The 12,035-nt window shown below is 39.5% G+C and overlaps 1 protein-coding gene across 3 annotated transcripts in view; it reads left to right on the top strand.

Annotated features, from left to right (window-relative positions):
• Positions 1-12,035, top strand: part of SMAP1 (small ArfGAP 1) — a 132,853-nt gene that overhangs the window by 95,253 nt on the left and 25,565 nt on the right. The window lies entirely within an intron of this gene.

Genomic DNA, 12,035 nt, shown 5'->3' with positions numbered 1-12,035 from the left:
GTTTTTTGTGTTTTTTTTTTTTTTGGCTTTTTGGGTCACATTCGGCGATGCTCAGGGGTTACTCCTGGCTCACGCACTCAGGAATTACTCCTGGCGGTGCTCAGGGGACCATATGGGATGCTGGGAATCGAACCTGGGTCGGCCATGTTGGCTGTATGCAAGGCAAACGCCCTACCCGCTGTGCTGTCGCTCCAGCCCCGCAAGGTAGTTTTTGAATGAAGCTTGCTTGGAAAGAGGTGAGAAGGCAAAATGAGAGAAAATATGTGTTTGAGGAAGGACCCTCCAGAGTGGAAAAAACTAGCTAAGAAACGAACAAACAAGCGAGATACGTATTCATGGGAGAACACGGACTTGAAGAGTACGCCTGGAGTGTGTATTTATGGAGATCAGTGTTGTTGATGAGTTGTAAACACATGGGTGGTAGTGGAATAAGATGTGGTGTGAGAGGTAGATTATTAATTCTGACAGTCTATATATTTTAAGGGATTTCTGTTTTAATTGAGAGTGACAGTTGGTAAAATAAGTTTAGATTTCATTAACACACTTGCAGAACAACTGTACTATAAAGTACAAAATGTAAATTTTAAAAAAAATCATTGGAATGTACAAAATATAAGCTTTCCATTTTAACAGTTTATGGCAGGAAGGGAAGACCTATTTTGCACCGAGAGACTTAAATTCCAGTTGAACATTTGACATCTTCCTGGCCTCCAAAAATCAGAAGAAAATGTGAGGCATATGCAGCAACTGGAAACTTAGTACCATTGTAATTACAGAACTGAGAAGCAAAGGGTATAGGATGGCTTTAATAAATTTTGTTTGTAAACTACTTCTAGATACGTTACTGACTCCTCATTTACACATGGCAAAGTAAAGCATCTCAACAAATGATGAATTCCTGAGCAGAAATTTGAGCTGCTGCTTGAAATACAATCTTTGCAGTGGGTTCAAATGAAATGTTTCCTTAGTAAAATACGGGAATAAAAAGGAACATTTTTTTAGAGGAATAGAACCTAGAGACTCAAAAACAATTTTTTAATTATCTGGGATATAAGCCAGTTACTCAGTAGTAGAAGAATGAGGACACCTGGCTGTTCTCAAAAAAAAGGAAAATCAATATGGACAAACCCTGATTTGAACCAAGTATCAAACTGAGCAGTCAATAATGCAATGGAAAAATAAGTTGATATTTATGAAATACCAACAAATACCAATATTTGCGGCTGCGCGACATCTTATCATCTAATTCTTGCTTGAAGGACCTGGCAGGCTACCAAAAGTATCCTGCCCACATGACAGAGTCTGGCAAACTCCCCGTGGCTTATTCAGTCTGCCAAAAACCAGTAACAATGATGGGTCTCATTCTCCTGACCCTGAAAGAGCCTCGGATGTGGCTCTTTCTAAAATCTCAGGGCTAGGACGAAGGAGACGTTACTGGTGCCTACTCGAGGCAATCAGTGAACAGGATGACAGTGATACAGTGATACAAACAGATAAATAAGGTCTGTTTTTTAAGGGACCAAATTTAAATTCTACAAATGGAAAAATACAATATCTGAAATATAAATTCTTAAGCTTTACAGGAGATAGCAAGAAAAGCTCAATAAATAATGTTGGAAATTGTTCCAGTTACTCTTCTTCTCTCCCATATTTTATGTTTTCAACATTTAAAGAAGTTTAACTAAAATATTCCTTCCAGGTCAGGTTTCATTTCCACAAAGTATTTCTTAGAGGGCTAGTTTATTGGTAGGGGCTATCTCTAGATGTTGTTTTTCAGAGGAGCCTTTTATTTCTCATTCAGATCTGCGTGATAACTAGCTGGGTACAGTATTCTTAGTTGGATGTCTTTTCCATGTAGGGGTGTGTGTGTGTGTGTGTCCCTTCATTTTGTTAGATATAAAGGATTTTGTAATTTTTAATTTTTTAATTTTAAAAGGATTTTACTTTAGAACTTTGATTTTATAAAAATTCCTTAAATTTTTACTGAAGTAGCACTGTAGCACTGTCCTCCCATAGTTCATGGATTTACTTGAATGGACCCAGTAACGTCTCCATTGTGAGGCTTGTTACTGTGTTTGGCATATTGAATGCGTCACAGGTAGCTTGCCAGGGTTTGCCAGGCGGGCGAGATACTCTCGGTAGCTTACCGGGCTCTCCAAGAGGGGTGGAGGAATCGAACCCGGCTCGGCCGGGCTGGCTGCACGCAAGGCAAACGCCCTACCCACTGTGCTATCGCTCCAGTCTGGCAAACTCCCTGTGGCGTATTCAATATGCCAAAAACCAGTATCAATGATGGGTCTCATTCTCCTGACCCTGAAAGAGCCTCAAATGTGGCACTTTCTAAAATCTCAGGGCTAGGACGAAGGAGACGTTACTGGTGCCTGCTTGAGGAAATCCATGAACAATAGAATGACAGTGATTTCTGTCAGTTTTACTGTAAGTTTTGTCTGCTTTTGAATTTCCTATAAATGAAATCAATGCATACTTCTCTTTGCTTCTGGTTTCTTTTGTTTATTGTGAGATTCATTCATGTTATTGTGGTATTTTCATAGGTAAGTATAAGTCTTGTCTGCTTTTTTTCCTTTTGTGCTCTACTAGGATTTGAACCCAGACACAGAGCAAGGTATATGCTCTAGCCCTGTGCTATATTCTATTCTTGATTTACCTGTCACTCTAATAGTTTGACATGGTCTAGAACTCTGATGAATCATAGCATTTGAACATTCCTGTACATGTCCTTAAATGTACATATAGCTTCTTGTAAATGTACAGATAGCTTATCTGGTACACACATAAGAGTGGAAATACTGTGTCATAGAGTTTATGTATTTTCGGCTTTAAGTCTTTAAGTTCTTTTCCAAAATGATTATAGCAATTTATATTCTCTCAGTATTGCATATAGAATTGTCTTGTATTTTTCACTAAAACTTGACATTAATGATTAAAAAAAGAATTAGGTGGGTATAGAAATTAGTGGTTTTATTAATTGCTGCCAGTTAAAAATAAGAATGGCAGTTGATTTTAAATGAGTAAAGGTGAGGTAGTTGGAGCTGTTACACGAAAACTTTTTTAGCCAAGGTAGTTTGGTTTCTTCTTACAGTTTTGTACCTCGTTAAACATAAAAGAAAGAATTGATTAGCTAAAATAAAAATCATTGCCTTATAGAAAATGATAACAAGATAATAGTAACCTTATTTTATTAGTTAAATTAACTGTATCTTAAGTTGCTTTTATGTCTAAAAAAAGGAACTAGCTGAAATTGTAATAGCTTTTTAATACTTGTTCATTACTAAAATAACTGAAGATAGAGTGTATAAGGTGTAGTGGAAAACCGTATTTTAAGTACTACTACAGGCTCGAAGTAAATTGGACTTTCTTTTCTTTTATAGAATAACTAAAATGTGTTTTGCAATCATTTAAAGCTTTATTGCAAGTGAGGCAATAAAAAAGGAAAGAAATCCAATTATTTTGTATACAAAACTTTGAATTCCTATTTAATGAAAGAAAAAAAATGTTCGGTGAACGTGCTAGCTTTACAGTCCCTTGCAGAAAACTAGAAATTTCTTTAAGTAGAAAAATATTTCTTCAATATAAGCTTTGATGAAAGGTAGTTTTACTAAGTGAAAAGCTGAGCTTATGAGTGTTGTGGCTCAGGGGCTTGAGATGGTACAGGGTTAGAGCACGTGCATCATTAGAGGCCTCTCGAATAAGAGTGGTGCACGCAAGTGCAAGGGTCAGCAATGAAATTTGGTGGGTCATGGAAAGTCAGAACAAGAGGACATACAATGGGTGCCTCTTTGTGCTTGACATAGCCTGGCATTATTATATTATTTCTTATATTATATTATATTATATTATATTATATTATATATAATATTATATATAATTATATATTATATTGTTTCTATTTTATTTATGTTATATTATTGTATTATTTCAGTCTAAACAGTTACTAGATATTATTATGACCATCAGTTTCTGATGAGAACCTGAGAAACAGTGAGAGATACAGGTTTGGTAATTATCAGGTCACACAACTATTTTAAAGTAGCTAAGCCAAGATTCCAATCTGAGTGTTTACTTCATAATATGTTTTCCTTTTTTTAAAAACTTTCTACATTTTTGTTTTGTTTTTTCTTTTGCTGGGGGTCAGGGGTCACACTCAGCGATCCTCAGGGGTTACTCCTGGCTCTGCACTTAGGGATTCCTCCTGGCAGTGCTCAGGGGACCATATGGGATGCCAGGGATTATACCCAGGTCTGCCACATGCAAGGCAAATGCCCTACCCACTGTGTTATCGCTCTGGCCCCCATAGTATGTATTCTGAACCAAAATGCTGTATAATGTGATGATATATTACTATTACATTATAATATCTGCTCCCTTATAGGTATTTAAATACCTTTTACTGTAGCTACTATGCTACTACCTGTAGGAAGTAGCAAACTATAGTAATCTTTACCACAAATTTTTTTTTTTTAAGGTTTTTTTTTTTTTTATTTTTTTCCCCTTTATTTTATTTTATTTTTTTTAAAGTTGTAGATTTACAATTTTTTGTGCTTTGGTTTCAATTATACAATGATCAGATACCCATCCCTCCACCAGTGCCCATTTTCCACCACCATGGATAATATCCCTCCCACCCCCATCCCCCCATCCCCCCGTCTCTGTGGCAGGGCAATCCCCTGTGTTCTCTCTCTCCTTTTGGGTGTTGTGGTCTGCAAAAGAGGCATTGAGTGGTTACCACAAATTTTTTAATGCCTACTCCCATAGAGGTATTTAAATACCTATAGGAAGTAGCAAGCTACAGTAATCTTTATCACAAAGATCTAAAGCAAAAATTCTTGAAGTGAATGAACACACAATTTAACCTAAAAAATTGGGAACATCATGTAGCAAAGAGAAGATAGACTTTGAAGTCAGAGGACCTCAGTGTTTATCATCAGGGTTTAATTTGAAAGTAGTAATTCATTGTCATAGCTTATAAACTGTAACCCATCTGCCTAATCCTAAAAATAAATGCAAATAATGCAACAAATGTTGATCGGTGTCTAATAATATGACATAGAAATCTTTGCCCTTTAGAGCATAGGTTGCTTGAGCACTGAGAGGAGTCACCCACTGTACACTGGGCCCTGGTACTTCCAGGTGTGTCCCCCCCCAAGCTCCCCTTTCCAGAACAGAAAACGATGTCATCTTGTTTTGTGTTCTTATTCTCTTCTGACAGCCTGATAAGGTAGAGGCTGATCTGTTGTAGAATGGGGGAAGAGACGAAGACACACACTCAAGAGGAAAGGAGAAAAACAAGTATATTTAGTAACACTGGCAGCTCTGTGGAAACGCCTCCAAAGACTGAGGACCCAGCCCAAGGTCTAAGTTACATTTCTACCCGTTCATCCCAGGCTGCAGAGTAGTGTGTACTGGTAGCTGGGGAGGGGAGCAGAGTGACTCCTGACATTGTGATATAATAAGCAAATCAGGGTGGGATGGTACAGATTTGGTAAAAGCGGTACCAGGAGTCAGGCTTCCCCTAATACTGGTAATGAGCAAAATGTGGGGACAGGAGCCATAACCCCCATGGCAGAAATCTGATCCCCCCTCATTAAAATGTGGATAAGGAACCTGCTTTTCTTGCAGACACCAACTCAGGTTCAATCTCCAGCACCACTTATGGTCCCCCAAGCACTGCCAGAAGTGATCCTCAAGCACTGCTGAGTGCAACCCTAAAACCAAAAGCACAAATAAATACAATGAGTTATATAGGCTTCTTAAATCGGCTATAGGCTTCCCTACATAGATCTAAGAGCTCATTTCCAAGAGCCTCTGAAAAGTGGTGGGTTTTGTTTGTTTGCGGGCCCAGGTGACCAGGGGGCCTGGGGATGTGATACTGATGTGCCAGGATTACCAGAAACCCCCAGTGTACTGGGGACCATGTGGTCTGGGGACTGAACCAGCATTCGCTGCTCGCACAGCATGTGTCTTAACCCCCTTACAGCTATCTTTCCAGCTCCAAGGGGGGTTTCTTCTGTTACTGGTGCAGTATTTGGTGAGAATAAACTGATGAGCAGGAGGAGGTGGCTGCAGTCCAGAGAGTTACCTCCTTCCTGTCTGGCTTCCAATGATGATGTTAGTAGGGTCTGTACCCAGGGAAGTCAGGACTAGTAAAGTCTGCACAAGTTCCTGCGTGATGTGGACACCAAGGTCCCGCCATCCTTGCTAAAGCAGCTTCGAAGATGGACCAGAAACTCACTTGATGTGCATGGGCTGAGTATTTATCCTTGCTACCAGACTTTCAGGAAACTGGTTTTTCAGGCTGAGGCAACATTATACTTTTCACAGAAAAAGGAGAAATCAGTCCCAACAGTCAGTAGGTATCTAGGCTTTTAATATTTTGTTGCAGACTAGAAAGAATTTCATGAGAAGACAAACAGTAAAGCAAAAAGTTTTATTAAGGGAGAGAACGTGGGTTTCTCAAAAAGAGAAGAGCTATAAGGTTCACCCAAAAAATCACACACCAGAGAGATGCCTGGGATCTCCAGAATGGAGTGCTCTGATTTGCTTTGGGAAGTTGATTGTTCAGGGCAGCATTTAGAGCTGCCTCTGCTTGGTCTTGTCCTAGAGATGAGAGGTATTGCCTAGGGCCTTGTTAAAGAAAAGGATTTACAGGCTCTTGTGGTCTCTTTGTTTCCAACTTTTATTCACAGGGCATTTATTACTGTGAATTTTCTCTGCAGGGGTTCTTGGCTATTGGCCTCATGGTGGCTTCTTTTTAGATAACATCTTACTTCTACACATTCTATAGTTGTAGACTATTCTATAGTTGTAGTCCTGAATTAACTTTCCGAAAATTGTGGGAGTCCCTCTAGCAGACTACCTACTCAGGTCTTATTTGCATTAGCCCTCTACAACTCTGAGTGCTTTGTTTTTTTTTGGGGGGGGGTCACACCTGGCGATATACAGGGGTTACTCCTGGCTCTGCACTCAGGAGTTACTCCTGGCAGTGCTCAGGGGACCATATGGGATGCTGGGAATCTAACCTAGGTTGGTCATGTGCAAGGCAAACGCCCTACCCGCTGTGCTATCTCTCCAGCCCCATGAGTGCTATATGTTTGATGTTTCTTCAAATTCATTTTGGATTTATCAGTCATCTTTTATGTGCTGAGTCTGATTTCAGTATTAGGAATGATCTTTCACCTCAAAGCTGCAAAACTCAAGTGGACACTCAGTGTACCTTGCATTTTAATTGCGCTTTTCTTTTTTCATAATTATCCCCAGGATATTGCAGAGGGGCTACTGGTGAAAAATCATGCAGATATGTGTGTGTGTGGGGGGGCGCATGGCAGAATATTCGGGGAGCAACCAGATAAGTAGGATGGGGCCCACAGGAAGTTCGAAAGGGAACACCATAGTTGGGAAAATGTTGAGAAACACTGTTTTAGAGTATTGTGCAATTTAGAGGATTTACAAAGGTCTATAATAGCAAAAAATATTTTTAAAAAATGGGGAGAGTCGATGAGCAGACGCTTGGGAATTCAAATCGTGATGACAGTGAGATACCATCTCATACCAGTGAGTACCAGTTGGAAGGGCTGGAACTGATGGTGTAGATGTGGAGCAGGAAGGGATGCAGTGAGAAAGAACCTTAATCACTCTTTATGGGAATGTAAAGTGGTTCAGCCTCAGTGGAAATGGTATGAATACTTACCAAACAGTTAAAAACAACTTCATATGACAGGTTCCAGCTTAACATCTATCCTGTGACCACAAAAAGCATTATTTCAAAAAGGTGGGCACTTCATTGCAGCGCTATTTATATGAACTGATACCTGGAAGCAATCCAAGTGCCCGATAGCAGATGAGAGGAGAAATTCTACACAGTGAAATGCAGCTCAGCTGTTAGAATATGAAATCTTGTCTTTGACTATGTGGATGGAGCTAGAGGGGGTTGCGTTAACCCAAAGTCATCAGGGAAAGAAGAACAAATGTGATTGATCTCACTTACATTATTAAGAAACACAGCATCTAAATGACAATAATCCTTTGACTTTGACTACAAAACTGAAGTTACCAAGGGTTTGGGGTATAAGGAGAAGAAAAGAGGAGCACTAGAAGTGATCCAAGGACAATAGTGAAGGGTCTTGAACAGTCAGATAACAACAGAGGGGCTGTAATATTGTACCCCACAAGATTGTAACATATTACTTCTATAATATTTTTTTAAAGTACAGATCTGTTATGTATTATTCAGCTCTTAAGATATTTGTTTCTGGTTAGAATATCAAGAATATTTTTATCTGTATTGTCTGGAGCAATAGCACAGCGGTAGGGCGTTCGCCTTACAAGCGGCCAACATGGCCGACCCGAGTTCGATTCCTCCGCCCCTCTCGGAGAGCCCGGCAAGCTACCGAGAGTATTTGATATGCCAGACACAGTAACAACAAAGTCTCCAAGCCCGCTCGAGCAAATCGACGATCAACGGGAGGGCCTTTACCTTTGATGCATATATCTATTAAATATTCTTTAAATATGCTTCACAATAATGAGGGTTTTTTTTACATTTACATTTATGAACAAAGAAGGGAATCATCTGGAATCAGTTTTTCTCACCTAATTCATATAGGTAATTTAGGAATAATTAAATTTATAAATAATACAAACTAAAATATATGCTTACATGATAATACTTAGATGACTATGAAAGCAGAAATGACCTCTTAAATAATTTTATACTGTATATCATTGTTTTCCTGTTCACTCATCAAGATTTGAGAATAGAGAAATACAAGACATTGTTTAAGTTAACTCTTTCACCATTTTCATAGGGCCGCCTATATATAAAATGCCAGTTATTCGTGACTGAATTGTTGAAACTGATTTAGAATAACCAACTCTGTTTGGGGTAATTGGTAAGATTTAGACCAGGGACATTATACAGTCATACAAGTTGACCTGTTATAGTAGAAGAGAAGAACAGACTAAAATGTCTTTAGATACATTTACACAATGGAGTACTATGTAGCTGTTAGAAAAGATGAAGTTATGAAATTTACATACAAGTGGTACTACATGGAAAGTATCATGTTAAGCGAAATGAGTCAGAAAGAGCGGGATAGACACAGAAAGATTGCATTCATCTGGGGAACATAAAGCAACAAAAAGGGAGAGTAACACCCAGGAATGGCTGAGATTAGTACCAGGAATTTTGTTCCATGAATGGAAGGCCAGCCACAGGCTCTAGGTGAAAAGGAAGCTCAGATAGAGAAGAGAGTACCAAATGAAGGGTGTTGTGAGGGTCCTCCCAGGGTGGGAGAAGCATGCTAAAAGTAGTCAATGGACCAAACATGATTGCCACTCAAAGCCTCTCTTGCAAAACACAGTACCCAAAAGAAGAGAGAGAGAACAAGGGGGAATACCCTGCCACAGAGACAGGATGGGACGGGGGGGGGGGGGGATGAGGGGGGGGGGGGATGCTGGGACCCATGGGGATGGATGACAGGCACTGGTGGAGGGATGGGCACTTGATCATTGTATAACTGAAACCCAAGCACAAAATTTGTAAGCCTATAACTGTACCTCATGGTTTTTCACTAATAAAAAAAGAAAAAAATATATAAAAAAATAAAAAATAAAAAAAAAATAAAATGTCTTTAGAGGTAGGTTCCTTTGCATATATTATTGCAGCAATCTTCCAAAGTCCAGGGCATTGACTTTTGATTAAAATGCAGGATTATGAGCAACTAAGTATGCTTTTATTATGAAGTATGTCTTGCCCTTATATTCCATATGCACATGCACAATTTAAATACTGTCTTTACTCCATGATGAGCTATTTTATGCTTTTCTTTCTTCAGCTGCTAAAAAAATCTAGTTGTCATCCATAAAATCGGTTACAAGATCCACTAGTGGGCCCCAGTTGCATTTTGATAAGCTCTTTAAGATACCATTACTTTTGCTTTCAAAATTTGATTTACCCTGTACACCTGTGCATATGTTCTCTATTTTATACTTTCCAGTGGTAATAAAAAATGCATATAAATTTCATGCAGTTGTGTTCTATGGAAGAAGAGATACAACTTGATGCACAGATTTTTTCCAAATTGTTTGTAGTAATTCTCTAGGTTGCTGGAGGAGCTCTGCTTACTTATTTTCTCTGTTTCTCTTTTTATAAGCAACGGATAGTTTGATATTAGTGTATTTAATCTATTTTTATTGGGAAGGGGGTGCACCATACCTATTAGTGCTCAGGGCTTTTTCCTGGTTCTGTCTTCAGGGGCCAGAAATTGAACCTGGGTCAGCTGTGTGCAAATCAAGCACTTTACCCAGAGTACTATTTTTCTGGCTCTGTATTGTTTTAAAGGTAGTTATAATTTGTTGGGGGAAAGCTCAGAAACTTGAATTGGACTTCTTTAAAAACTCATTTCAAAGAGGCTCCGTATTTCTTTGATTTTTAGCAGATAGGAAGGTATTCTTCAGGAGATTGATTTCTAGTCCATGCTGCTTCCCATAGAAGAGGATTTAGTAAAAAGTCGTACCAAAGAAGTGATTGTGGGGCCGGCGCAATAGTACAGTGGGTAGGGCATCTGCCATGCCCTCAGCCAACCTGTGTTCAATCCCTGGTGCCCCATATTTTCCCCCAAGCACTGCCAGGAGTAATTCCTGAGTGCATAGCCAGGAGTAACCCCTGAGCATCGCTAGGTATGACCCAAAAAGCAAAAAAAAAGAAAGAAGAAGAAGTAGTGATTATATATTAAGAGCCAGGGATGTGCCTTTGGAGTAGAGTGTTCGCCTGCGTGTGAGGACGGAGAGGTGGGGGTGAGGTGGGAAGCTAAAACAGGGACAGAAAGTATTAGTTGTTCTGTGTTATTTGGTATATAGTATCTGAGCCTTGGTTTGTAAAATGAATGTATTTGACTAGATTTTATAGATTATTTTTAATTTCAGGTTTTCATCCCCTTCCCCCCCCTTTTCAATTGAATCACAAATTGAATGTTTTCTGAATCCCTCTGCCCCCTACCCCTTTGATTGAAGTGATATACACGCTACCCGTTCAGTAATAGTATTGCAAACTCTATACCTAAAAGGAAAAATGAGATGAAGGCAGGGAGGGAAATGTGTGCCATGGAGGCAGGGGGCAAGAGGAGGACAGGCAGGCGGGCCGGGAAACTTGGGACATGGGGGTGGGAAATGCACACTGGTGAAGGGATGGTTATTGGTGAACCTTGTATAACCGAAGCTCAATCATGAATGACTTTGTAACTGTGTATTTGATAAAAAATCACAAAATCACAAATCATCCTGTTAATCGTCAATTGCCTCGAGCAGGCCCCAGTAACGTCTCCTTCATCCTAGCCCTGAGATTATATTCAAGGCTCTTTAGGAGAATGAGCCCCATCATTGTTACTGGTATTTGGTATATTGGGTACGCCACGGGGAGTTTGCCAGACTCTGCCCTGTGCGCAGGCTACATTCGGTAGCCTGCCAGTTTGTCCAAAGTAGGAATGAGATAATAAGATGTTATAGTAAAATGTTCTGCGGCTGCATTTGCGGCCGCGCGGTTCCGGGAGCTGGTTTTTATAGTCTCTGAGTCTTGATAAAAAGTAAAATGAAAGAAAAGACTCGCTTTGTTAAAACACACTGCTTTCTTTAAAATTAGTTTACTAATAAGCAAAGCAAGTCTTTGTAAAAGCGTATGAAATGTATTATGTTGATTTATGGAAATTACATATAGATTCACAATTTCACAGTTCTCTATTTGGACAGAAGTGTTAAAAGCTATCACACTGGCTGGAGTAATAGTTCAGGGGATCAGGTGCTTGCCCTGCATGCGACTGACCCACGTTCTATCCCCTGCATCCCAGATAGTTCCCCAAGTGCTTTAAGGATTACCTCCTGGGTGCAGAGCCAGGAGTAATCCCTGAGCATCACCAGAAGTTAAAAATATCCTGAGAGAGACTGAGTCACAGTAGTGAATAATAAGGGTAGATATATATATACATGGATACATATATAAATATTTGGTTTGGAATTATATTTGT

Source organism: Sorex fumeus, unplaced genomic scaffold, assembly GCF_029834395.1.
Source record: "Sorex fumeus unplaced genomic scaffold, SorFum_2.1 ptg000008l, whole genome shotgun sequence".
Classification (NCBI taxonomy): domain Eukaryota; kingdom Metazoa; phylum Chordata; class Mammalia; order Eulipotyphla; family Soricidae; genus Sorex; species Sorex fumeus.
Note: the sequence above shows the minus strand (reverse complement) of the source record. Positions and strands in the feature narration are given on the sequence as shown.